The sequence below is a fragment of the Lichenostomus cassidix genome, chromosome 1Aa, assembly GCF_008360975.1.
Source record: "Lichenostomus cassidix isolate B80296 chromosome 1Aa, HeHo_3.0, whole genome shotgun sequence".
Lineage (NCBI taxonomy): Eukaryota > Metazoa > Chordata > Aves > Passeriformes > Meliphagidae > Lichenostomus > Lichenostomus cassidix.
Window position 1 is genome coordinate 24,182,203 of NC_139480.1, and position 26,658 is coordinate 24,208,860.

Genomic DNA, 26,658 nt, shown 5'->3' on the forward strand with positions numbered 1-26,658 from the left:
TTTTGTCTGAGATTTGAGGGCACCAATATTGATTTAGAAAGCTCTGTCGCTCAATTTTAAATGAAATGTAGAACTTCCATTTTCTCACCTATCAACCTCCATAAAAGAGGAGATGCTCTTGCAGGGAAAAGTGCTATTCTCACTTTGGATATCACAATGCATTTATGATGTGGGGCTTAACTAAACAGCTCCCCTTTATGTGACTAGGAAAGAAAGACTATCTTTATTTAGGGTTGGAGTTTTGCCTGTAGCAGCTGGATACAAGTCTGGAACCTAGGCTGGACTGTAAGACCTGGACACCCTTGAGGGCATCATTTCCAGCAGGCACCCTCTGCTTTTCTCCTCTTTGCTGGAAGTGACAACAGTAGAAGGCTATTCCCTGCTCTCCCTCCTGCAAGTAGCTGAACCCCAGAGAAGCAGCAGCAAACTGCATGTGACTGTGCAGCAGCCTGGATCCTTGTTGGACCAAAGAAAGTCTCCTAGAAACACACAGGGAACTCATACTTTCGACTCCTGATTATCAAAATTACATTTATGCACTAAAAATGGCTTAGGTTTGGTAGCAGAACTAACTGTAAATGGGAAATGCAGAGGAAGAGAAGCTGAGGCACAGTTTGTCTCTCAAGCATGCTCAGTTCCTGTCTTTTAGTGAGAACAGGAACAACTCCAGACATTTAAGGACGTTTAGCAGATGAGAATTAAAATATAACTCATTGCATTGCTTTCTAATAGAAAGTGCACAAAGCCTGCAAAAGAGAAGGGAGTCTTGGTTGCTGAAGGTCAGTTCATGTTTCAAAGGCTGACCTCCTTTGAAAGGGGTCTCTCTGCCTAGTGTTCCCGTAGGAAGGGACCCAGGGGCTGGATTCATGCTGGCCTGCGGTCAGGGAAGTGCTGAGCTTCCGTTCAAATCACTGTTCCCTGAAAAAAAGGCATTTCAGCATACCCTTAGGTGTCTTTGACTAAGAACTGGATGCTTTCAGAAGCAGGGTCTTCATTTGGCTGATACGATGTGCGTGAAAATCTCAAAGGCTGTAAACTGTGCAAAATTCAGATTCTTCTTTGCAGTAATTATATAATCTTTACTTGATGTGGTTTCATTTCGCCTGATATCCACTGCACAGTGCCTTATAGGAACTGTTAGTAAAATATGGATTAAATTGGTCTGGGACAGAAAACTGTATTTTTTCCCAAATTTTTAGGTGCTAGAATGGGAAAAGCATAGGATGGCAGTAATTAGACTCAGGGAGTTCAATCTGTGTTTCTGAGTTTTATTTCTAAACTTTCATATACCAAATTTATTACCAAGTCCTTTAAAGGTAACAATATTCACCATGACAAAGCCTTTTGAGACTATTAGGTAAAAGGAGGAAAATATATAGCTTTATATAGCAGGAAAATATTACAATAATGGCACTTAAATTTAATTATTTCTCTAACAGTGATTAAAGGAAATGTTCATAGCTTTGGAAGGGAGCAGACCTCTGTAATCAATAATGTTTGTACTTTCTTGCAAAGTGTGTTGCTTAAAAAAAAGAATAAGAAATCTTATCTGGATATCAGGGAGAAGGGTGGCAGGATGTGGAAGGGCACAAGGATCCTGAAAAAAGAATCCTGACCAGCCACTTCTCATGGAAATTAGTGAGGTGGAAGACAGAAACAGGTAACAATTGAGGAGAATGTTTTAGATATTATATCTGCTAACATGTCTTGCCCAATTAAGAAGAGTGTGACTAGCCCATCTCTCCTCTCTCCCCAAGGTCCAGGCCTTCAATTTTTTGTACCCTTTGTCTCCTGGTCTCCTCCAGGATAGTTTTTATATAATTTGCCAGAATTTTTTCTGGCTGGAGGTTCAAATGGGTTTTCTCATGAAAAAAAAACCCCAATAAACTTCTGTGAATGTTGTCTTGTTTGTGGAGCTTTGCATCCAAGATTTTCAAGTGCCCCATGGGGAGCTAGGCTGTTCCTGTCAAGAGTAGAGCTCAGGTGAATGCAAGTGCATGTCCTATCATCTCTTTTCAAGTTTTGTGATGCTATGAGGATAGCAATGGCATCTTCAGCACTTAAGAAAGCAGCTCTGTTTCAGTGTCCAAGTGTTTTATCTGTCTGATGTTTTTGTCCCTGTACAACTTTTGGTATATTGGATCTCTTCCTTGCTTGGTGACATCAGAGGCACTATTAACTTCTCCCAGTATTGTTGCTAAAAATTGTGAGCTGCTGTTTGAATCTCAGCCTCCTTGTGTTTGGTTTTGTGCAATGCCATAAAAACTTGTTTGTAAGTGTGGGACCTTTCAAAGTATTTTTGTAGCTTCCAAGTAAATAACAATTTAACCAGGAAAATACCATGCTAATTGTAGCTCATTTTTCATTACTGGTGTCGTCTAATACTTGTCTTTCATGAAGGGTTAGATGAATTCTTTAGCATTACACAGAGAATAATTTAATGTGAGGGAAAATGCATGTTCCCCGAACAGGACATAGGGATGTAACTCCCATGTTTGAAAGTATTTAAATGTGAAGATTCAAATATGCCCATAGCACTTATTGCAGTGTTAAAAATTATGCTTTAAAGAGGCAAAATTGCCTCCCTGAAGGCTCTAGTATATAAGCCCTACAGTAAGAATTAAAAAAAAAAACTTAGGGGACTTAGCATGATTTCTAGTTATTCTTAATTTAGAGGAAATAATTGCATTATATAAGACTATCCTGATCACAGAATATTTTAAATCTCAATCCAAGGTAAACGTGTCTTCAACACCACATAGACCTGAGTTGCCCTATTAAATACAGAAAGCCTTGATCCGTATTCAAATTTTTTTCTTGAGTCTCCCTGCTGTGATGAAAGTATCATCTCATCTTGTATTAATTTTGTCTTGATACGTATATATAATGGATATTATTATGCTATAGTTTTGGGGCAGATTTTCTCATATATTTTTGAGAATTTTGAACTAGTTAAAGTAGTATCTAAAACTTCCATGTCCCTTCCAAAAAATCTGTTTGCTTGTGAGAAGAAGGTGGTGTTATGCAAACTTTGCCCTGTCTACAACAGCAATTGAAAGTCAAATATAGAAGAAAATTTCTAGTAGTTCCTTAAGAAGCAAACTTTGTCCCCACCCTTGACGGGAGGGGAAGCAGGAGCTGTGAAACCCCTGTGTTGCTTCTCTTGGCATTGCTGACCTCCAGCTGCGTGGTCATGTCTGCCACCCGGGGTATGGCTGAGGAGCGAGGGTGAGTACTGGGAGAGGCAACTACCTGCTTCCAGGGATTGTTCTTGGCAGTGGGGACAACCAGCTGGGAGGAGCTAACCTGGGCTCAGGGACTGCAGGAGAGGATGCAGGACCTTGCAGTGGCGGTGTCAGCCCTGGGGAGAGCCCAAGAAGCCCTCCAAGCCTGGCAGGCAGCACCCACCTCTCGAGTGAGTGTGTGTGAGAGCAGCAACTGCACAATAGGGCTCAATTGTGTAGACATTGTAAACCAATCGATTTTAATGCTTGTATCTTAACTGCCATTGAGGTTGCAGTGTATTTTTGTGGCAGGAACTGGTTGGTTAAAAAGATATTTCCAGTGCCTTCTGGATTTGGACCGCATCACAATTAAACAATTGTACTTCTATAGCCATAGCATTGCACCATAGCTAAATGGGTTTAAGTTAGACCATTAATTTAATAAACTGCTTTCTGAAGAGACAAGAAGATTTCATTTCACTGTTCTATTAAATTAATTTTTTTTGTGCCACATAAAAGAGTACATTTTTTACTGCTTATTTACACAGAGCTCCTGTGGAGTTCAGTGGAAGTTTTGCTGACGAATTCAGAGCAAGACTCTATTCAAATAATATTCACATGACAGCACACTTTTTCATTGTGAAGTTTGCTGCTTTCACTGATCCATTTTATGTTTAATTATTAAATAATTTTTAGAACTATTGTGACTTTAACAATCATGTATATACAGATAATAAATCCATGAATATGGATGTATAGACAGCTATGTTCATTCACAACTAAACTTTCCACCATAAATCCTTGATTCTAAATGTAAGCATTTTGTCCCCAAGGGAAAGGAAAATAAAACCCACTGATCTAAAAAAATCTCCTAATAATGGCCCTCTGTCCCCCAAACCTATAATTACAACTTAGTATCTAAAGAATTTAATGATACTCGGTTTTTTTCCTCCATGGCCATGGACAAATCTCTCAAATCTGGATGTTCAAAATGTAAATGAATTTTCAAAGCCCAAAAGTGAGTTAAGAGCATGGTCTACAATAAGATTAGGGGAGACTGCCATTCTTTAGTCACTTTTGTGGTTCTCACAAGAATATCCTGAATGTATAATTTCACATCAAAGTCAATAAACTCCCTGCAATGCTGAGCAGAGCAGATGACTTTCGGAGAGCTATACATAAATGCATTCTGGCACTACCGTGGCTACTGATAGGACTGAGTAGTAATTTAGATGCCTAATTTTAAATCAAGATTAAGTTAAAAAAAATCCATGGTTATTTATCCCAAATAATATAATAAAATTGCTTCTAGTTAGCTCATCTTATCTGTGTTGTTCTGAAAGTTTCATATCTGGGCTGAGCCAGTTGTCATTGTGGAGAAGGAAGATCTAACATAGAGCAATTCACCTGCCTATTTTAGACATAATCAGGACACAACTCCCTAATTTATTTTAAAATTCAAAATTTGCGTTCTGGAACTGACATGAATTTGTATGAGAAACATAGCAAAAAAAATTGAAACTTAAAAAGATTATAACAATGGTATATTTGAAGCTGTTATTTTCTCTTCATGTTGAGCTGCTACATGCTCCCCAAGGTCAGGAATGCCAGCATCTTTTCTGAGTGGGGAAAATGTGAGCAGGAGTTGTGAGGAATAACACCTGCTTACTGGAGATACACTTCTGTGTTCTGCTCCAGGGTAACTGGTCATGTCGGGTGAATGCAGGTGTGAGAGTGTACATAATTGTAAATGTTATGTGTTTAAGAAAACAAAGGTGCAAATTAGAAGTTTCTAAACCAGGTTGGTAAAAGGCGAAGTTTCCCTCGAGCTGTGTGTTGTCCTGGTGTGTTGTGTTTTAATCCATCACTCTAAGCTGCTTCACCTTGATGGAGTTCTATTGCCAGTGCACAAGACTGTAAGCTTTCCTAAGCAGTTTTTTCCCTGCACCAAACGCTAAAGGAGCACTGCAAGGATCCTTTTGCAAAAAGGCATAGGAGGGTTGTGCTGTGAAGCTACCTCGAAGCAGTAAGTGAGGAGCAAGTGAGCAGGGGACCAGGATTTGTTTCATAGTCATTCTTTTACCTTGGGAGGCTTCTTGGAACTGTACCAGTATGTTGCCCATCTAAATAATAGGTAAGCAGGGCTGGTCAGTGTTGTGGTTACATCTGCCTGTAACTGGCCTTGTTCCAATGGGACAGATTCTGCTGAGCTGTGAAAGCACAGGGCTGCAGGCTGTTGTCAGCACAAGGCTGGGAACTGAACAAACTCTTCTGCAAGCAATAATTATGCCATGGTTCAGTAAACGAGCACTTGCAAACCCCAGCAGAGTGAAGCACAAAGTAACCTTGCTGATCAAGCAGTCATACCCATTGGGATCTATTAACTTTTCATCTTGGCAGAGACCATATAGGTGCCTTCAAAACCTGCTGGTTTGATGTTTATTTCAGGAAAAATTAAGTTAGGGTAGGGGAAGCTGCTCCTCAAGTCTCTGGCTAGACATCTTGTAGGAAGTACTTATTGTTTTCCTCATTTTTACATGATGTTACAAAGCCTCACTTCTTCAGAGGGTGTTCAATCCAGCTGCCTGCCTTTGCATAAGTGGGATCTCTCTCTTCAACTCCCTGCAACGGCTGGATGTGCTACAAAGGCTTCAGGGGATGAAGTGATATATTGCAGTGCAAAATAATTTTCCCCTTTTTGGGGTGTTTAATGAATTGTGACTTTTAAATTAAGAGTAATTCTGCTCAATTAAAGTAAGTCCAACCAAACTCAGATGAAACTTTTCTTAGAGATTTATTGTCTACATGGCTACACAAGCTGTGTTAGAGGTGCTTCATCTGCCAGAGGGATCCAGTCCCTCAGTCACTGCATGGGAATACACTCCTGCTGTCCTGAGATAAAGTTCTTCACCATATGTCTTGGATCAATTTTAATCGAATGTGTGTCATTGATTTTGTCATACTCCTCTGAACTTCCTTGTTAAGTCAGAGTCTTAAGCAATAGCTGAAAGTTTGGGGTGGAGAAGGGAAGAACAAAGGATGAGAGGAGACTTCTCAAATTTTTCACCCTATTCTGGAAGAGGAAGTGCTGGAGATTTTGCAAGATAATCAGGCCCACCAAAAAAAAAAAAAAGTTCAGTGTGTTTTACAACCAGTTTCAGGGGCAGTTAAAGAGTAGTGAGCTAAACACAATTCCAGTGCAAACCAGTTCAGCAACAGATTTTACTAAAGATTTTACTAAAGCATCAGATTTTACTAAAGGCAGTTGTACTGATTTGAAAATGGCCAAATAAACAGGAAAATCTGGGTTCTTTTTCTGATTATTATATGAACTGATTATGATAGTGTTGTAAGTGGAAATTTACAATCTGTACCACATAGGTTATGGATTGGAAATGTAGAAATACCTTTCAGATAACTTTGTGCTTTTTCTCTTCATAACTTCCATTCCCTTAACAACATAACTTCCATTTATCTTCACAAATTCCATAAATGAAATCAAAATTCTTGAGAACCATGAAATACTCTTCTAGCATTTTTCCTGTTTTTTGCAGAAATGCAACTGCTTAAGCTCCACCATAAACACTATGAAAATGTAAATAAAAGCTGTCAGTAGAATATATTGACAGTATTCGACATGAGATGTGTTTCACACTGGGGAAAAAAAGAGAGAATGCAGAAATAACACAAAAAGTTTGAAAACCAGGCAGTTCACCACTCAACAGAAACATGAATGAGACAGCAGACTTAAAAGATGAGAACTAGGAATGATTTGCAGAATGAAATAAAATACAAAGATGTTGATAAAATTTAAAAACATTTGCAGTCCAAATGTTTACTTACACAAAATTTAACCTGTGAATGAAGTAAATGTTGCCTCCCTGTTCTAAAGTGAATCTACTAGTAATAAAAGTCAATCTTCTTTTTCATCTTAATGTTCCTAAATCTTCATTCTCTGGGCTTGACATCTACTTTAAAAAAAAGGCCTAAAAATAGGAAAGTGAAACATAATGACTTTGAGCAATAATGGCATGACTCAGACTACTTTTTCTTACAGTCCAGCGTTAACTCAAACTAAGGGTGGCCTCTGTTCAGTTTTAATTTCTAATGCTAGGCTATCTTTCCTGCAGAACTTTGGTAACGACAGCTCAAATTTTTGTTGTATGTTATGATGCCATATAAACTTTAATTAAAAGGAGTCTGATACTCAGCTACTATATCTCAATGTTTAATAGAATTAATTATAGTAAGTCACGATCTCAGACAATATGACCAGCATACAAAATAAGGATGGTCATTTACCTTACTCATAGTAGATAACTCCAGAACCATATAACTGACAGCATCTGTAGCTCATTGGCATTAATATATTTAATGATGATAAAACAAAACCTTTCCACTGCAGTGTGGGAAATTTTCAAGTTCTGTTTCCAGAAATATTGCATGGCCTTTGGGGTAACATGATTCCTGCTGCTGGCATCTGGCTGCTTACAGCCCCACTCAAGCACTAATGTTTGGAGGTGGGTGCTGATGGGTGTGAAGCTGGTACACAGTGAGGGTAGCTGTTTCCTGCTGTTTTTAGGGAAATACAGGCAACTGAGACTGATTCTGCCGCAGGGTTGACTAATATCTCTAGGGTGCCTTCTGCTCCCTCAGAGTGGACAATCTGGTTGCTGCTCAGGGCACCCATGAGCTGTTCAACTGCTGGAAAAAGGTTACTCTTTCTGAAAAGAATCCCTGCAAAAAGACAGAACCATAATGCTGTCTTTCTCCTCCCAGGAGTAAATAATTCTGAAAGAATGCATTCTCCCACAGGTAAAGGGAGTGTATGTGTTACCTTAGTGCTTACAGATGTTTGATGAGTCCTGTAGCTTCTCTTGCTTTACAAAAAGATGTCAAACCAATTGTAAACACCAACAAGAATTTAGTTTATCTTTATAGTTACTAACATGATGGCAAGTGGAAGTGCTCCTACTTTTTAACCAAATTAATCAAATTTATCTTCTTTGATGCACACGAATCCTCTTAATTCCACAAAATGCTCAAAAGGTTAAATTAAAGATGAAATAGAACACAGCAACCTGCAAGAGCACCTCACTCTCCTTCAAATCATATTTAAATGATAAAAAGCCTTTCTACAGGGGTAAAGTCAAACTGTAGATTTCCTGTTATATTTAATAATGTAGCCTCATACATAATGATAAAACTTTATTCTTGTAAATTCCATTTTTGGAATTACCATAATTACTTATGTCAGAAAATAATTGAAACAATTTATTTTCTGTTTGTTTGAATATTGTTTAAGGTGACTATTTTGTATGCACAAACATTTTTCTATCAGTTTTTTTCAAAGGACTTTATGTTTAAAGATCTTCTTTCAAGTTAATTCCATTGATTCATTATTTTTCTCGACATTGCTATTTCTGAATTCATACAATTTCAATTAGATTTTATTTTAAGCTGTGCTGCACTTTAGGGAACTGTGCCAGGAACTGCCAAAAAACTGTGTGTCAATGAGGACAATCATGATTACATATCTGAAAATGTCTACAAATTTATAAAATGAAATTCAATAAGATAACTTCAAATATATATCTGTTTAAGAGCTACTGAAAGTCCAGGTTCACCATTGTTGTTTTGCTCCTTTTTGTCAAATAGGTGCAAGGAAAAACATCAAGGAAATTAAAAATATCATATAAATTTGTTATTTAAGATTTTTGAGAATCACTTAATATGCCTACAGATGTGCAGAATTTGTGCAAGTGAGGAATATTCATAACTGAATGTTATGGAAAATAAAAGTAAAACAAGTTCAGAGAACTCATTTAAAACTTCTTATTCTACTACTACTAACTTTTAGCTAGAATAAAAAATTTAAATTAAATATTTGGATGCTCTAAATGTCTGTCAATCTTTGCTCTGTGCTCAGGGACAGAGCTCTCCTTTGGAAGGGAGGATGGTGAGGGAAAGGAGTAGCTGATGTCTTCAAGTTGGGTATGGCCTGCCCAGCTGTAAGACAACTACATCTATTTACATAAGCAAATTCTGAATTCCCTCATCTGAAAATGAAAATTACTCTTTGCAGGGAAACTAAGACTGCCAGAGACAGCTTTTTTTCCTAAACTGCACCTTATCTGCTCTGTTCTTTCTAGAATAGAGGGAGCCACACTCAAGTAGGAGTCCTTGTGTCTTTGTGTGTTTACTGTACCTCTTAGATATACTTAGAAACTGTAACCCTGTTGATATACTTGTTTTGGGAATGTAAAACTTCACATAAAATTTTGAACTGAAACTAGCCTATAAATGGACAACATTAGGTTTTTTGGTCTCAGCCTTATTGAGTACTATTGCTTCAACATTCCTACTTTGAAAGACTCAGGTCTACAAATGTGCTGTAGTTTTGAAAAATTGTTTGCCAATGTTAACCATTATTGACGTAATCCTACTGTGCAAGGCTGCATAAGGTTGTGTGGATTGCAGATGTCAGCCCCCACCACTGAATAACTGGTGTTCCAGCTGGAGCCTGAGGTGGGATACAAATGTTGTGGTGTCTGCCTGACTTCTTCCCACATCTGTCTCACTTTCCTGAGCAAAACAATTTGCACAAAATTATTTTTTTCTGATAGAAAAGTTGAACATCTGGTTCCAGCCTACATAATGGCTGGCTATAATAATGCTTTCTTTTTTTATACTAATAAAAGTGCTCTGAATATTTGTAAAAAGTTGACATTATTTCATTAGCTGTTGCAGGTCTATCAGTAAGTCTAACGAAAAGAATATCATGTTCTCTGCTGGATATCTCCATGAATGTTTCTAAAACCTGACTTCCCACAAGCACGGAGGACCATATTAACATGGCAATTAATAGGCACAGAATGTGAATTACCAGTCTCTTTCTGTTCTCTTGCAAGTTAGGAGCTGTATTTATTATTACGTCTTTCATAATTGTGTGAGGCCCTAATCGAGCACTCCAAAAGACAGAAGTGGATGTTTGTTAAATTTCTCATCCTTTTCGTGAACATCAGTTGTAACAAAGAGGTTTTTATATATTGAATTATTACCAGCATTATAGAAACAAATTTCAGAATTTATTCCTGTATCAGAATTTGGCTGTAGGAACCCCAAAAATTCAAGCATATTCAAAAAGCAGGAAATCTGACACATTGTATAACCACTAGTTTATTGTATTCAATAACAAATAAAGGTGGCACAGTGGAGATGAACCATCAGCTTTTTTAAAAATTTTATACTTTGCAATAAAACTCCGGCAGTTGGGGTTTGTGATTTCCAAGTCCCCATGGTAATTTTTATCCACTGCTTTTCACCTCTGTGTGGACTAGCATCTGCCTGTGAACTTTCAGCCTACAGATCCACAGAATGTGTTGTAAGAGCTGCAAATCAATAGAAAGCAGCTGCTTAATATCCCTACATCACCCTGCTCAGAGCAACACACTCACAGCACATCATTGGGGGATCAAACAGACATACAGAGGGAGTATAGTGATGCTGAATATTTGTTACCTATTCCTTGTTCTTCTTGACCAAGGATCAAGGGTCCTAGAAAACATAACTATGGTAATAATGATCCAGCAGGAATAATTTGAAAGAACTAGACCTAGAACATTTTTTTGCATGGACATAAACTAAATGATCAGTTCTCTTAATAAGGAAATTTTTTGTTCTCATGCCTTCCTTTATGTTGTCTTGCTGCTGTGAAGGGTGGGCTTATTCCTGAATTCTCAGTATGACACTGTGACTAAGATTAGGCCTTTAAAATATATACATACATTCATATATATATATATATATATATGAATATATATATATGAACATATATGAATATATATATGTATATATGTATATATGTATATATGTATATATGTATATATGTATAAACACACACACACACATAGAACTAGGCTTTAATCTCAGCTGTATCTGAACTAGCTTTGTAGGACATTTTAGTTATTTTGGTTGTACGGCTTGTGAATGTTTTTTATCCATCAATGCACTAAGAATTTTTGCGTAGTAATGGCAGCATTGGTGAAACATTAGGAGCAGCTGGTGGACTTCTTGGGACCAAAACTGCAATGTCTGATTCTTGGGTTTATATGGGACTTGAACCTGACTACTACTGCAGGGATTGGATGCAGAGCCATGTCTTCCTGGAGTACATTCATAAGCTATATTTTTTCCTACAGCAGGCTGCAAAACACATGAATTTGAACAAAACAGGCAGTTGTGCTTCACACAGAGGTGGGAGGTCAAGGTGAGGCTATAATTTAGTTGCGGGGTTTATCATGTGATAGTATGAATTATGCTTGTATAAGCAAAGCTTTTAAATTCAAGCTTTAGCATATAATAGGAAATGAAGAATATTTCCCTAATAAGTGAAGCCAGCTTGAAACATTTTTGGGAAACAATTGACAGAAAGGTATTTTGTGGACATGCTCCACCATTTCATAACAGACTTGTTCTGAGCTAGAACTGTCTGCACTTATTCATTAGGCCAAGTCCCAGTACTTTGTTACACAGCTCTCATATAGGTACAAAAATGAAAGGGAATAAAAAGCCCAAAACATATTGTGTGTGTATGTGTGTGTTGAAGACACTGGCTTTTAAAAATATAAAAGTGTAGATTGTCATCAGGTGTAAGTGGGCTTGGCTGCCTGTGCCTCTGCTGTAGCTGCATTGAATGAAACAAACTAAAGACCCATGTCTAAATATTTTTTCCTCTCATAGTTTTGAAAGCAAAACCACTGTTCAACTCTTTCTTTTAAAACAAAGAATGTGTGTAGAAACGTGTCCTCTATATTCATCAGACATACTGTTGAATTTGATAGACCTATCATTTGTACGCTACATATATTGTTGCTTTAATGCATTCCCTTACTACTTTGATAAAAGCCTTAAGATGTTGCCACTAGTCCTTTGATGTTTCCTTCTGATGTTACAGTACCTCTTTTTTTTCGTCTTCCAAAAAATCTGTTTTGCATAAACATGAGCAGACAAGACATTTCTAGTTAAGGATAGAAACATCAAGTTCTATCAATAAAAGGATAAAATGGGAAGCTATATCTGGATGTTTATATGCTCTTGTGAAGCCCTTACAGATGAAAATATTGTAAATATTTTAAAGAAAATATATTTCATTAATTAAAAAAGAAAAAATAATCTTGGCTGCCATGAATTTTCTTGTGATGCAACAATTAATTTTCTAATAAACTGGGAGGATAAATCTTATAATGGCAAGAAAATATTTGCATGTCTATTCCTGTCTATAAACTCCCAATTTCCTAACAGGGATTCATAAGTTATCATGCTAGAGAAAATACTGAATTTTTATATTTAGTCTCAAAACCTTCTATGTTGAAAAATAAAGTTGCTTAATCTGTTTTTTTAAAGCTGCAAATAAGTGAGGTATTATTACTATAATTATTATTATTAATTATTATTGGTGGTGGTAATATTAGTAGTAGCAGTACAAGAAGAAGAGGTGTTTCAACTCAAGGCCCCAGTGAAGAGGTGGTTACATTTTCCTAAGGGGGTTGGAATAATCCTTGCCTTAATAACTTTTCAAGGCGAAAAACATATAATAATAGAGATAAATAGATACTGTTATTCAAATTTATCAAGGAAAATAGATTCAAAGTTTTGCTCAAGGGCATATAGGGAAAATGTGGCAAGGGCAGGGAATACACAGCACTCCTGAGTGCCAGTCCACTGTAATTTAAATTACTGGCAAGTGTTGTGGAAAGAGTAATTTTCCTATGAATGACATGATTGTTTTGCTGCATTCAAGAAGAACCTAGTGTAGTGGAGCCACATCATGGTCTGGTGATTAAAAAATGTTAACTTAAGCCAAGAAATGTCAATTTGTCTTCTTACTTCTTCCAGGGCATACATATCCTTTGGCTATTCAAAGTTTTATGGTCAATTCTCAGCAATGTAAATAGGCATAAAATATTACTTCTTTTTCACACAACTGAACCATGGTACACTTCTTAAAGACTTTTTTCATAGCTCACTAATGCAGGATTCACTTGGCAATTACTGATTAAAGCTCCAGTCCTACAAGCAATTGTCCATGTGACTATTTCCCTGAAATCAGTGAAAGCCTTCACCGGATACAATGGAACAACTCTAGGTAGTTGCAGGATGAGTGCCTAGAAAGGTATTAGCAAGGATTAGGACATCTTGTACCTATAAGATATATCTGATAAAAGAGAAACAAACTCACCATCCTACCTCCAAAGAGATGGGTGGAAGTAGAGATTAAGTAAACTGTTACTTAAGAGGGAAATTTGGGAATTGGAAATAAGTAGGTAAAAATGGCCTCCTAGTTATCTGTGGAATAAAAAACAATGCAACTGTAAAACGTTCTGGAGGAACAGAAAAATGGAAGGAATTATTGAGAATCAGTATTTATTAAATAAACTTATTTCTCATCCTTCTTCAAATCACTTACTGCTTTTGTATCCACATTCTGTCTTCACTGCATTGCTAAAGTTATTCAGTTCAGACATAGGAGGATGGAGACATGACCTGTAGTTTGCTGATGACTAGGAGAGAACCCCTAAAACCCCCCTTTTTATCTGCAATACTCTATATACTCTATTTTAATACTGATAGATTTTACTGTTCAGCTATAAAACAGAATCTGTAATTTGTGTCATTGATCAGACTGTAAACAATCTCTGTGTATGAAGGCTTATATGTAAACTTCTACTTCCTGCTGCTGAGCAGGCCACTTCTTGCTGCAATTCTCTTCCTACCAGCCTTTCTCTTTTGCTTACACTCCACACGTTTTCCTCAGAGACAGTGTCCTGATCTGAAGCCTACAGTAAAATGACTTAGAATTTTACTATACAGCAGCCACTGGCACCAGAAATCCTTTTTACTTGTCTTGCTTCTGTGCAAGGACTTTTAACTCTGTCTGTCACATCAAGGGAATCCCAGAGTGTCTTATATCAGACCTCCCAAATGGCTGGCTTTAAAAGTAGATTTAGGAAATTAACATCCATGTTCACCTCTCTTCTAACACATACTTCTCTTTACTATAGTCTGAATCCTAGGACTACTGGGCACCCTGTACACTGAAATTGAGTATACAGGAATATCTGTATACAGGAATCAAGATTAAAAATGCTAACTGTGGAATATTGCTCAGTGTTTGAAATATAGTTTGTAAACAAAGTAGTTGCTGCCCAGGACTTCTCTTCCATGAGAAACTATTTCCTCCCATCCACAGTAGTTTTTATACAGTGGACACACACCTTTCACACCTTGACACAAAATCCATTTCAAATAAGTTTCTGTGTGCATCCTCTTAACAGTGAAACCATGCTGTTGCCACTGTCCTCTAGTGAGGACGATAGGCTGAAATTTGCTTTGATGAAGCAATAAAAGGTTTAAATTATTTGCCTGTCTATCCTCTGTCTGTCCAAAATTCACCACCTTGAAGATAACCTTAGCAACAAAACAACTACACATTGTTTGGATCCATAAGATGATCAAAACCCCTGCTGGGAGTATGACTGTTTCTTATTTTGCTGGTAGTCTTTTGTATGATTCCCAGCTCATGCTGGCAAAGAACTTTCTGGCTTATGTACTCCTGTGGTGTCTAGAGCTTCATGTCTAACATCAGGACCTTTTGTTCTGTACAAATACACAGAAGTGTTCTCTTCTCCAGTTTTGCCTTTATTCTGTTAAGGCTGTTTAGTTTTCATTATGATGACAGACTAATCTTTCTTTTCCTTTGCAGTTGCTGTGGTTTAACCCCAGCAGGCAACTAAGTACCACACAGCTGCTCACTCACTTCCCCTTCCCCTGCCACCCAATGATGGGAGGGGGAGGAAAATCAGGAAAGGAAAGAAAGGAAAATACAACTCGTGGGTTGAGATAAAGGAAGTTTAATATCTGAAACAAATAAAAGATAATAACAAAACCAAGAAGAATAGCAGTGCTAATACTACTTCTAATAATTGTATTAGAAAGGAGAGGGAGAGAGGAAGATGAAACCCAAGACAAGTGATGCACAATACTTGCTGAATGATGCCAAGCCTGTCTCTGAGCCACAACTTGCTCTCCCCTGCAGCTAAATCTCCCCAGTTTATGTACTGGCCATGGTGTGGAATATGCTTTTGGCCATTTCAAATCAGCCATCCTGGTTATGCTTCCTCCCAGTTTCTTGTGCTGCTCCTCACTGGCAGAGCACAAGTCACTTAGAGTAGCTACTGCTCAGCAACAATTAAAACATCAATGTACTATCAACATTATTCTCATACTTTATCCGAAACATAGCACTGCACCAGCTACTGAGAAGAAAATTATCTCAGCTGTAGCCAGGGCAGCAGTTTTGTTCCATCTATTTTCTTTCAAGGTCTTTATTTTTGTTTTCAAGTATTATGGCTAGGAATAGAGGAAGACCCAAAGCACCTTCTAATTAGAAAGTGATCATAATTTTTTTTCTGTTGCTTTGTATTCTGCTTTCTATAGCTTTTTATCAAGGCCTATTTTTTTCTACCTACATTATCAGCTTAATCTAGATGATTGGTCTAAATTTTCCATTAGTAATAGTGTTTTCTGTTGTATCACAGTCCGGGAGGGTGGCACAGGCTGGCTGTCCCCCCGGACCGGGTCCCTTGTCCTTGTAAACCCACCGGATCCGGGGCGAGCGGCCCCCGAGGTTCTGCGGCATGGCGGCAGTCTTCAAACCACGTCAATTCAGCAGGAATAGCGTGACACAAAGGAAGAACTGGACTCCATCTCTGTTCTGGCAGATTGGTTTCTTTGGGGTAACGGGGAACAGGGGGTTGCAGGGGAGGAGAAAGGGGGGAGGAAAGGCAGGAACGGGATAAGGGGTGCCAGCTGAGATGGAAAGACCACGAGGTGATCCAGGCTCTGCCTTATAAAGGGAAAGGAAGGGGAGGGTCTGTCTCCCCCAGAGCCAGTCCCGGGGAGTCTGAAGGGAAGACAGGCATAGGGAACCCACCAATAGATTTCGGGGTACAGCAGAGCATATTTCAAAATGAACCAATGGGATACAAAGCAGAGGGACAAAGGAGCACATGGAATCCTAAAACCCACGTTGCTACAGTTTTCCTCTTTCATAATTGTATTAAGCCCTGTTCTTGTTTTGTGCCTACTCATCCTGAGTCAGCACATCCTGCTCTTCCAGCTACTCTGAACATTGCTTCAAAGCTTTCCAGTAAATAGGAGAATAATGCCATCTGCAAATCTCAGATGACTTGAGTATCCTCCGTTGATACTGCTAAGCTTCATTTCTCATTCAAAGTTTACAGTGACCTTACAGGAGAAAAGGGGGTTGCTGACATAATTGAAAAGGACCTTTTCATTTACCCTGTTAAATGTAAATTTCCACTGAACTGCACTATATATGTTTTTGAAGATAGAAAATCTACAATAATGTAAAATGTATTTTTGGAAGTGAATATGAAAGTTTAGTAGGCTACATGAACATCTTGCTTCAAGAATTGAAAATGTAGGTTAAATTAGCTGGGCTGGAGACTCATGGATTAATGTGACAAGCTAAATTCTTCTGCTTAGAAATCCAGCCATGAGGAGGGACAGGAGCAATTTTACACTTCAAGTAGTGGGATTTTGTAATCTTCAGAGAAGGATACTCCTGCTTAATAAAGAGACCATCTTGACTCTGTGGGCTGTGCACTCATGCATGTGTGGTCATAGGAGTAGAAAGGAAAAACATCTGGGAGACCAGCACAGCTATAGTCTGAGGCCATGTTTACTTATGCTGTACTTTGCATTGGTTTTCTGTGAGAAAGATTTCCTCACTCTGACAAGCATTTATCCATCTGTTAATTCAATGGGATGGTCCTGAGGGCCACTAATGTAAGGATAAAATCTGGAATTGAGTGAGAAAAATAAGAGTATTGCCAAAATTTAACTGTCTTACATATATGCTCTGCATCCAGCTAAGGAAAATGTGATGAGCTGGAGTAAATCTCTGTGAATTGTGTTGTTAAACTACTTTGAGATAGTGCTGAATAAACTGGGATTGTGAACTGGGTTGAGAATAACCCTAGTGTTCGATGTTGAAGATAACTATCTCATTCCAGATTACAATAATAACAAAAGAATACAATAGGAGGAGTTCTATCTGCATTTAGGCTTTGTGGGCTTTTGAGTGGCAGTGGTGATGACAGAATGACAAAACGATTGAAGAAAACTGCTAACATGGCCATACTGTTATGCTATTGATTTCTTCCAGCATATATTCTTCAGTTAATAATGCATTTAAGACACAGATAGGAATTTTCTTTCCTTAAAAGTTCTATATCATTACTTCTTCTTTAACTGAAATTCCAGCCAGAGTCAAGGAAATGCCCTTATGAACTATTTCTCCTTTCTTTTCCTCAAGCTGACTGGATATACATAGACATGCATTATTCATGGCCAGATTTGTGCTACTCTTTTCTTGTTTGCTGTTCCGTGTTTGGGTACCCAGGCTCTGGGCCAATGCTGTTGTGTAGAGGTGATAAAATTGATAGAAGTCCAGACACTGCAGGTGTGCAATGATGCTGGAAAATCTGTACTTTTAGCTGCCTAATGAAAATCAGGCTAATTGATTCTTACTTTATTTAGCATGTGTGATGGAACTGTAGTTTTATCTGCCAGCTTCTTAAGCCAGACCGAAGCAACTAGCATTTGCCTTCTCTCTGTAACATGGCCTACCCATTATGCTACAAAATGCTAATTAACTCACTTGATAATTAAATAAATTTGTTCGTACTAGTAAACTCACTTGCTAAATCTTAACATTAACATTCACAGCACACCATTTTGTTGCAGTGCAAACACTGTGACATTTTTCTGCTGGAAGTTCTGTGTAAAATATTAAGGACTCTTTAAAATAGCTATTGTTATTAAATATTCTTACATCCAACTAAAAATATTTCACACAGATACATAGATATTACAATAATTTTTCTAGGCAACTCTAACAACTTCTTTTTAACTTGTACATTCCTTTCCACATTAGGATCATTTAATTTGAAAGACTTGTTCTGTACAATACAGCTTATAAATAATGCTCTTAATAATGGCTTACCAGTAGTAAGCTTTAATTCCATATTCACACAGAACTCTCATTTAAACTAAGTGGGAGTTTCTCTTGATTAATCCCTGCAAAATCAATCATCTTTTGTTAATTAACGTTTTTATTTAGTGGCTATTAGTTGGAAACTGTTAAGCGGTGTGAGCTTAGCTTAATATTACTCCTCCAGCTCCTATTTTATAGTGTCTACTGAGTGCACAAATGTTTGTTGTTTCTAAATTGAAATGGAAATGCTGTAGAGTACAACTCCAACACTGAAGAACATGTGCTTGTTTCTACTACGCTGCCTTTTCATGCTATTTATGATGTTTTTACAGCAGTTCTTGTTCTAAGTTTTTTTAAAAGGCTGATTTCAAAATGTAAAGGCACTGAATTTTGATCTGTTGCATATTAGAAATGGTATTAAAATTTTATCTTTTTTTTTTTTTTTTACTAATTGAGTTAGTGCTGAATGGAACATATTGTGAACTAAGATTAGTTTAAATACACATCAAAAGGCAAGACTGCTTTCTCAGTTCAGTACTGAAAGTACCAATTATGCTATTTTTGTGAGATTTCCTGTCAACTGCAGAGCACAGCAAAACTTAAGTGTTTGGAGCTTTGCATGCTGTAAGTGTTCCCTGAATGAATTTTTTGCTTCCTTTCTCTTCAGCAGATGCTCATCACTATTAGTCTGAAATGCATGTTTTCAGACTCAAACATACAAAATTATAGTTCAGAAAATACACCTCAAAATAAATTATACATTTTAAAGCAAATATTTATATTCAAAATAATTTCTTGTAATACTAGGTTTTTTCATTTTTTCATGAAATGTTTTTTCATTTACAGCTAGGCTCTTTATTTAACTCTTATTTGTAAGAATAGTGACAAACACAAATTCTTTGAAGCTATTAATATATTTCAAGGGCTACATGCTCAATGCACAGTAAATCCACTGCTACTACTCTCAGTACGTACGTGGAAGTGTATTGCCAAAAGAGTACATAGATTTCTGGCTGATGTTCAGGTAATGAAGGTAATATTTGCTAACCCCATGAACAGCATGACAGCAGCATCCTTGGGGCATGAACACACTCAGACTCATTGACACTAACAGCCATAAAACATATTTAAACACAAAATAGGCCAGGTAGATTTAAAAAAAATGCTTTAACCAGCTGATAGGAATTTATTTTTTTTTTACTTTTTTTTCTCATATAGCTATGCTTGAAGTGCCATTCCTGTTTTTGACAGAAACATCACCTACTGCTGTCAGCTAACCCAATCTGCTCACTTTGTATGAAAGCACACTCTGTGGCCAGATCCTAAGCTGGCTCAAAATGATGTTGCTGCCTTGACTTCACAAAAATCGTGTTGTGAAGCTTAACCTAAGATGCCTACTTTGAAAGCTTCCCCCCTTGCCCTCTTTATCATTCTGAGACTGAGGAAATAGAAATAGAAAGCACATTTCTCAGACTGAAGCTGGTTTTGTCTGTGCCTTTACAGAAGCTATAACCCTTCACAGGCTTAAAATATCTTGTCCAACAGATTAGCCTCCCTGATGCGACTGTCTCACCAAACCACCTTATGCCACTGGCTTTATTTCCTCTGTTCTTGCAGTGCATGGGCTGGGGGGTGCATACTTCTTTACAGTTTGTTTTCAAAATGAGGGAGGACTGAAACTCACAAAAAAGGGGTAATAACAAGCAGTGCTGTCATCTGCTGGTGAAATTGTTACCACTTTTAACAAACTGACCATGCTTTTCAACCAATAGGTTTCTTCTTTTTGAGGATGTTGATGTAGTCCCCTTGGCATACATTAATGAATCTTTCATATTAGAAACAGGCAAAAACAGTGATTTTATCCAAAATCACTAAAATTTTTAAACTTTACTTTTGTGGAAGAATAGCACACCAGATGTAGGTTTACTGTGTTCAGGCTTCGAATTTTTCGTCAGCTTGTGCTGCCAAAACATGGTAATGTTATTGCAGTGTGTGTTATAAACGTTATTCTTTGTGTGCCAACAATCATGGAGTGGAACACTAATGGTCCAAAGGAATGAAGAAGTAAAGACAAAAAGGCATAACCCTCCCTCAGATACATACTCAAAAGTGAAAGTACTATTTTCTACTCTTACAGTTTTACCATCAGTACTTTTCTGCTACATTATAAATAATGTCCATATCTTTACATACCAGACACCTTTTAGATCTAACTTCGAGGATTGCTTTGCTTTATGAAACTGAACAAGAGGGATATTACTGCTGTTATTTAATCTCAAATGATACAGGGTCTGCTCACCTAGGGAGCCAGAGAAAATGTACAGCAAACAATGACAAAATTGTTACTTCATGATCCCTCTTCATAAATTTTAGGGCTGACCTCTTTCTGAGTTTTCTTAAACTTTAAAGTGAGACAAAAGTGAAAAAAATTTTAGTTGCCACACGAAAAGAATTAGAAATCAAAGAACAAACCAAAGTATTTTGAAACTATTCTTACTTACACATAAATGTAGTATGCATACTAACAGATTTTTTCCAATGCCAGACCTCTATTACAAACTTTACAGATGGATAACAAAATAGACTATGTGGGTCTTCATAATACAGTCATCTTTTGTCTTCTCTGAGTGCTTGCATTGAAAGCCAAATGGTTAAAAATGCTGAAATTAAAATATAAGATTTTGTGTGTGCAAGAATTTTCCTTATTGCCTATTAGTCTGTGTTATATGAGTCCTATATCCTAAGGAGTAGATTTCTTTTATGTATGACAAGATGTATGACACTTGCTAGAAAATCTGGAACTGCTGAATGAAAGACATCATTCTAGTTACAGATTTCCCATGCTGCTCTAACTGTAATTTCTATGGGTCTGTGCTAGTTCTTGCAGTTGACAAATACAGAACTTTTAATGTTGCTATTTTGTTTCTCCTGCAACAACTGAACAGCTTGCAGTGATGAAAATTCACTAACACATGCTTTTTAACTCAAAAGGAGATGATTGTGCTTTCTATATTCAAAACTGAGTTTCCTTGAATCTGTTTGTAATATGCTCTTCTCCATTTAATAGCAACTTATTAGTTGACCTAATTAGAATAACTTCTGGAGTCAGGGACAAGTAGTTAAGTAAAGGTATCAGGACCTAGCTCTTTAAACATAGCTAGCCATACAAAAAAAGTTTCTTTACATTCTTGAAATGCAATAGTCATATTCACTGTCCTGTAATAACACCAACTATAAAGAGGAACTGGAACAGTAAAGATTTATTATATTCACAGGTCTTATAAATCAGTGAGAGCATGGACAGGGTCACTGTGCAGAGTCAAAGTAAGGACATTAGCTGGGGTTTCTTAATTTGATTGTGAACTATTGTTATGCTTGTGTGGCCTATTAACTGTGGTGGTTGGTTTTATTCACAGTTTAGATTTTCAGTTTAAATTCCAAGTTATATCAAAGGGATGGTTTTGTAAAAATACTTCCTGTAGTTTGCTTTGCTTAACTTTATAAGCTGTTTTTATAGTGCAATGTTAAAAACTTGATTCTTTTCTGCCAGTGAAGACCACAAAGTCATCGAGACTCATTGTTATTTTAAAACATGACAAGCTGGCCTTAAGACCTTAGGGATCCTTTCTTCAGAAGTCAAGCTGGTGATGGATAAGGAGCCATCCGAGCTGTGTGTATCTTAACTGCAGGAGTTCAATTAAGAAGCCAAGAGTGTCTCAGGTACACCGGCGCAAATGGAAGTGCTTGCTTTGATAATGTCTCTGTAGTTGCTCAGTGCAGGTAGTTGGCTTCCCCCAACTCATTTCTGATTGCACAAGGAGGTTAGCACAGAGGAATACCTGAAAGGACTGAGCTCCATCAATGTTCAGTGAGTGCTAGAGAATACCACAATGGGGAAATGCTATCAAAATCCTGGTGCCTGCACAGGGATTTGTCAGGAAATGGTTAGCTGTAAGATCTAGCTTCTATTAGCCACAGCCCTGAGAGCTCTGCTGCCTTTCTCCTCCTGAGGGAAAGGCAGCAGTGTTTGCTGCCTATGCTGTGCAAAGAAAGTTTTCTTATCCAGCACTGATTTCTGCAAAGTCTGCTCTGCAGTTGTTTTGCTCCCACATTCCTCTTGCTTTTCATAATACTTGGAAGTCTGATGGAGAATTTCCAATTACTCCCACATTTATCAGCTATTTTAGATGTGGAGATACCAAAATACACAAGCAGTAGTCATTCTTGGATACACGGTCTTTGTCAATGAACTTTTAAATGTTTCTTCTTCACCCTTGAAAGAATACTCACAAGTTCCTGAAGAATATGATGTCAAAGGTTAAATAAGATGAAAAATAGTGCATTAGAGTCACATGAGAATTTTTTTTAACTTGAAAGCTACTGTAAGGCATCAACTAAACACAGCTGTAAGTTTCCAGACTAGATGTCTTTTGTATTCTCTCTTCATGCATATTAATGGAGAAGGTCTCATCTAGTCAGATCAAAGTTCCTATAGGAAAAATATTCACATTTAAAAATTAATTACTGTGTTTAGCTTAAGTAATTAATTGGCATAATCACACATGCTTTTATAAACTAAACATTAAAGTGAACAGCTACAGTGTTTGGTGATAGTTTTTAGAAGAGAATAGAAGTGTATAATTCCTAAGTTAAATTGAATTTTCATTTTGTTATGAAATAATATTACAAATAGTCTTTCCTCAAAAAGTTTAATAAAGAGAGCAGGACAAACAAACAACTGATATTCACTTGTAACAGATGTTAAAAAGGATTATTTCATAACTAAAAATGCTTTTATGCTTTTTTTTTCTAACCCTTAAAATACATCTGAAAGTCCTCAGATATAGAGCAAAAATAGTCTGTGTTGTGACTGTGTTTCTTATCTTAAAATAGAATTAAAGTTTCTGGGTACTTACAGAACATTTTAATAATTAAGAGTGGATAATTAAATACTTATTTTCTAGAACAGTGGCTGAAAAGAACATGAAGTCCCATCACTCATTTGCAGAGAGATGTTGTGCTCAGGATTGATGATAAATGATGCAATCCTGCCAGGGTGAGAAATTTTGCTTCAAAAACTATTAAAAACACTGAAACAAATTAATATCCAGCATAAATGGCAAACTTTAGTGACGTCTGCTGAGTTCTGTCCAGTATTCTATGATCATCTTTAAGCACATTATTTTGTACCAGAGTTTTAAGCATTTATTAAATTCAGAGTGAATTTTCATCAAAGAAAAAGTTACTGTTAAAATAGCCAGCTCTCAGGTCCAAAACACCATAAAATCTAAGCACAGCAAGGGTTATTAGGCCACTCATTCTAATTCCCCTAAAATCCTGGGTGTTTGTATTGCATTTAGTTATTACCCTAGTACTCATCCTTGAGTTCAAGAATATGATTAATAAAAGTATACCTTGGATTTGCCTACTCTCTCTCCCAGAAGGTTATCAATCTTTTGTTTGACGAAAATAGTAGTTAGAGCACTTCTTTTTGAGTACTTTGCTGTTTATGCACACAATTTTTGATATGCCTAACCTCAACTTGTGGCCACTGGCTGTTACCATGCTTTTTGTTCTAGCTGAAAGACCCTTTCACATTCAGCATCTCCCACAAATTTCACAATCTTCTTTTTAATAAACTGGCAACAAGAACATAGCTGAGCTTCTTTAAGCTTTCATTGAAGACCCTCTTCTCAATCTTCAATTACTTCCATCATTCTTTTCTACATATTTCCTATTTTTCAACACTGTTTCAAAAATATTTAGGTAGAAATATTTTTAGGCTTACGTTATTGATCTCTCCTCAGCCATAAATAAAAGCAGAGTAAAGCCAGGCTCCTATTCACTACTTTCTTTATGCCATTTTCCCTTTCTTCCTATAGCATCAGTGGGATGCTCCTGCTGAGTTGCTGGCTTGTTATAACCCCAAATTCTTTACAGACTCATTGCTTGAGGTGTTTTCTTAATTTTTGCATCCTGTATTTCTTCCTCCAGTATATGGAGATTTATATTAATCTGACTGGGAACACTACTCCAAAAATATTTATTCTTTTCAGCTGGTTTTATTTTTCATTTGTCCCAAATAACTGAAGGTAAAATTCAGTAGTAAAAGACTGAACAACCCCTCTTTTTGATGCCAAGCCTTTGCTGATCATTTTCTTATGCATGTTTGTCAGCCAATGCTTAATCCATTTAAAACACGCTTTATTGATACTGTGTAGTGCTATATTTTTAATTAGAATATTGAATGATACTAAGTCAAAAGGCACACAAAAGTTAAAGTGTACTATACCCACATCGTTACCTTTGGCAACCTAACTTAAAATCTCATCAAAGAGCAGAAGTAGATTTGTTTGACAAGGCTTATTTTGCACAGAACTGTGTTGACTAGCATTAATTGTATTCCTACCTTTTAATAATTGATTAATTGAATCTCTTTTCAGTTTTCCTATTATTTCTCTCGGGACTGATGTTGGGCTGAGCAGCCTGGGAGTACAGATATCACCTGCTTGCCCTTAATGGAATGCCAAAAAAGATGTAGCACTGCTGCTTAATGGAATATCTGTGACATTGTTCATGCCTTTTTTAGGTCCCCTCAATAAGTCTTCTTTCTTAATTTTGACATGCTATGTATTATTTTACTAACAGAAGAAAAATTCCAGCAGCAAATTGTGAAGTAAAACAGTTTATGTAAATAAACTACTGAAAGTTCAGTTATGCCATTGTGCAATGTATTAGAAACGAAAGTAAACTTAGCGTGAATGTGAGAAAAGATGTTACACAACTGTATTGCAGTGTTACAACATGTGTGCTCAAATTAGAAAGAGCAATTGAAGAAGTCTGAATATGTATCTCTAATTCTGAAAGGCTGTTATGTCCTTGTTCCCAGAACTGGCTTGTCAGTGAGATATAAAACAGAAATACATACAATTGGTTGCCTGTACATTGGGATCTTTTTTCTGGATTACAAAATCCATCTCAAATTGTTCATTTCTGTTTCATTTTTGTGGAACTGGTGGAGTTAGGATATTTGCATTTGTGTTGGATGCTTTTGGTTCTCTTCGTGCTTGATATTTCTGGTTCTGAACAGACTTTAAATTCACTATGTTTAGGAAAGCCAGATATTACAAAAGCAGTAAATAAAACTCCAGGAGGGAGTGGGTAATCTATTAACTGTTAGATTTTATGCTGTCCTTCATTCCTCAAGTAATCTGGAATAATTAGCATTTAAAGAACATGACTACAGCTGCTGCAAAGAGAATGTCTGGGAGGAGAATCAGCACTTCATCTGCACAAATTCATCACCTTGTTACGCTCTGCACATGTGGTATCAGGAGCACTTGGCAGCAAGGGCCAGGTCAGCAGCTGTACTAAGGGCTAGGGCAAATGTCCCAGTAGAACAACACTGAGTCCTGGGCTGCTTCTGAGGTTTGTCTGAGTCAGGGTCTGGATCATAAGGTGGTCACTGAGTGCCTATTTCTTGCTAGGGATTCCTAGAAATCAGGTACACCAACACCAACAAGCAAAAGCATCCATCTCATGAAAAAATAGGATGGCAGAGAGGCATTTAATTGAAAATGGTCTGATTAGAGCTAGAAGCTATGCTTTATCAAATCACACTTCTTAATTTTTGTCAAGAGATGAGAACCCAGGTTCCACAGACCTGCCGGATTACTGGATGCTCTATCCTGGAAGCCATTTCAGGGTCTTCCTTTATGCTTTTCTGCTTTAAACAAATGATTAAGTATTCATTGACTCACAGAGATGGAAAAAAGAAGGTAACCCTATATTCAGACTGTTGTGGCGGTAAAAGGTGTATCAGCATCAACATCTGAGCCTTAAAATTCCACATAGGCTCTGATAAAATGTTGTCACAGATTATGGGAATTCCTCAAAAGATGCTGAATTGAAAAATCACTCTCCTAACACTGCTGGGGGATACCATACTACGATTACTGGGAAAAATAAAAATTCTTCTACTCTGGAAAATATTTCTTTTTCCCTGTATTTTTTTTTTGAGAATGTTTGTGTTTGGCAGATCTAAGACATGCACATGATTAACATCTCTAAGCAGCTAAGTGCATGTTGATTTTGGTTATTTTACTTGTAGAATTACTTCTGTCTGGAACTGATCGTTCAGGTCTTTTGCTTTTTGCATTTATTTCACTGAACTTCTAACCTGACACCATCATTTTTTCACCAGACTTGATAATAGTTATTATGAGTTTCTATATGTAGACTACCAATTCAAATTTGCCTATCTATTTTTAGATTTCCTCTGCTTTTGCAGGTTCTTAGGGCCTTTTCCAGACATGTGTTGAAAATCTCCAAGTATGGAGAATCCACAGCCTC

General features: G+C 37.1%; 1 protein-coding gene across 4 annotated transcripts in view; it reads left to right on the plus strand.

The window, feature by feature from the left end:
* TFEC (transcription factor EC) overlaps nt 1-26,658 on the plus strand; it is a 151,007-nt gene that overhangs the window by 85,334 nt on the left and 39,015 nt on the right. The window contains exon 1 of one of the 4 annotated variants that reach the window (XM_085042797.1): nt 3,122-3,228. The exons of the other annotated variants lie outside the window; for them this stretch is intronic. The gene's annotated coding sequence lies outside the window, so the exon portion shown is untranslated. Of the gene's footprint in view, nt 1-3,121; nt 3,229-26,658 lie in introns of those variants that run through there. 4 annotated transcript variants of the gene reach the window in all.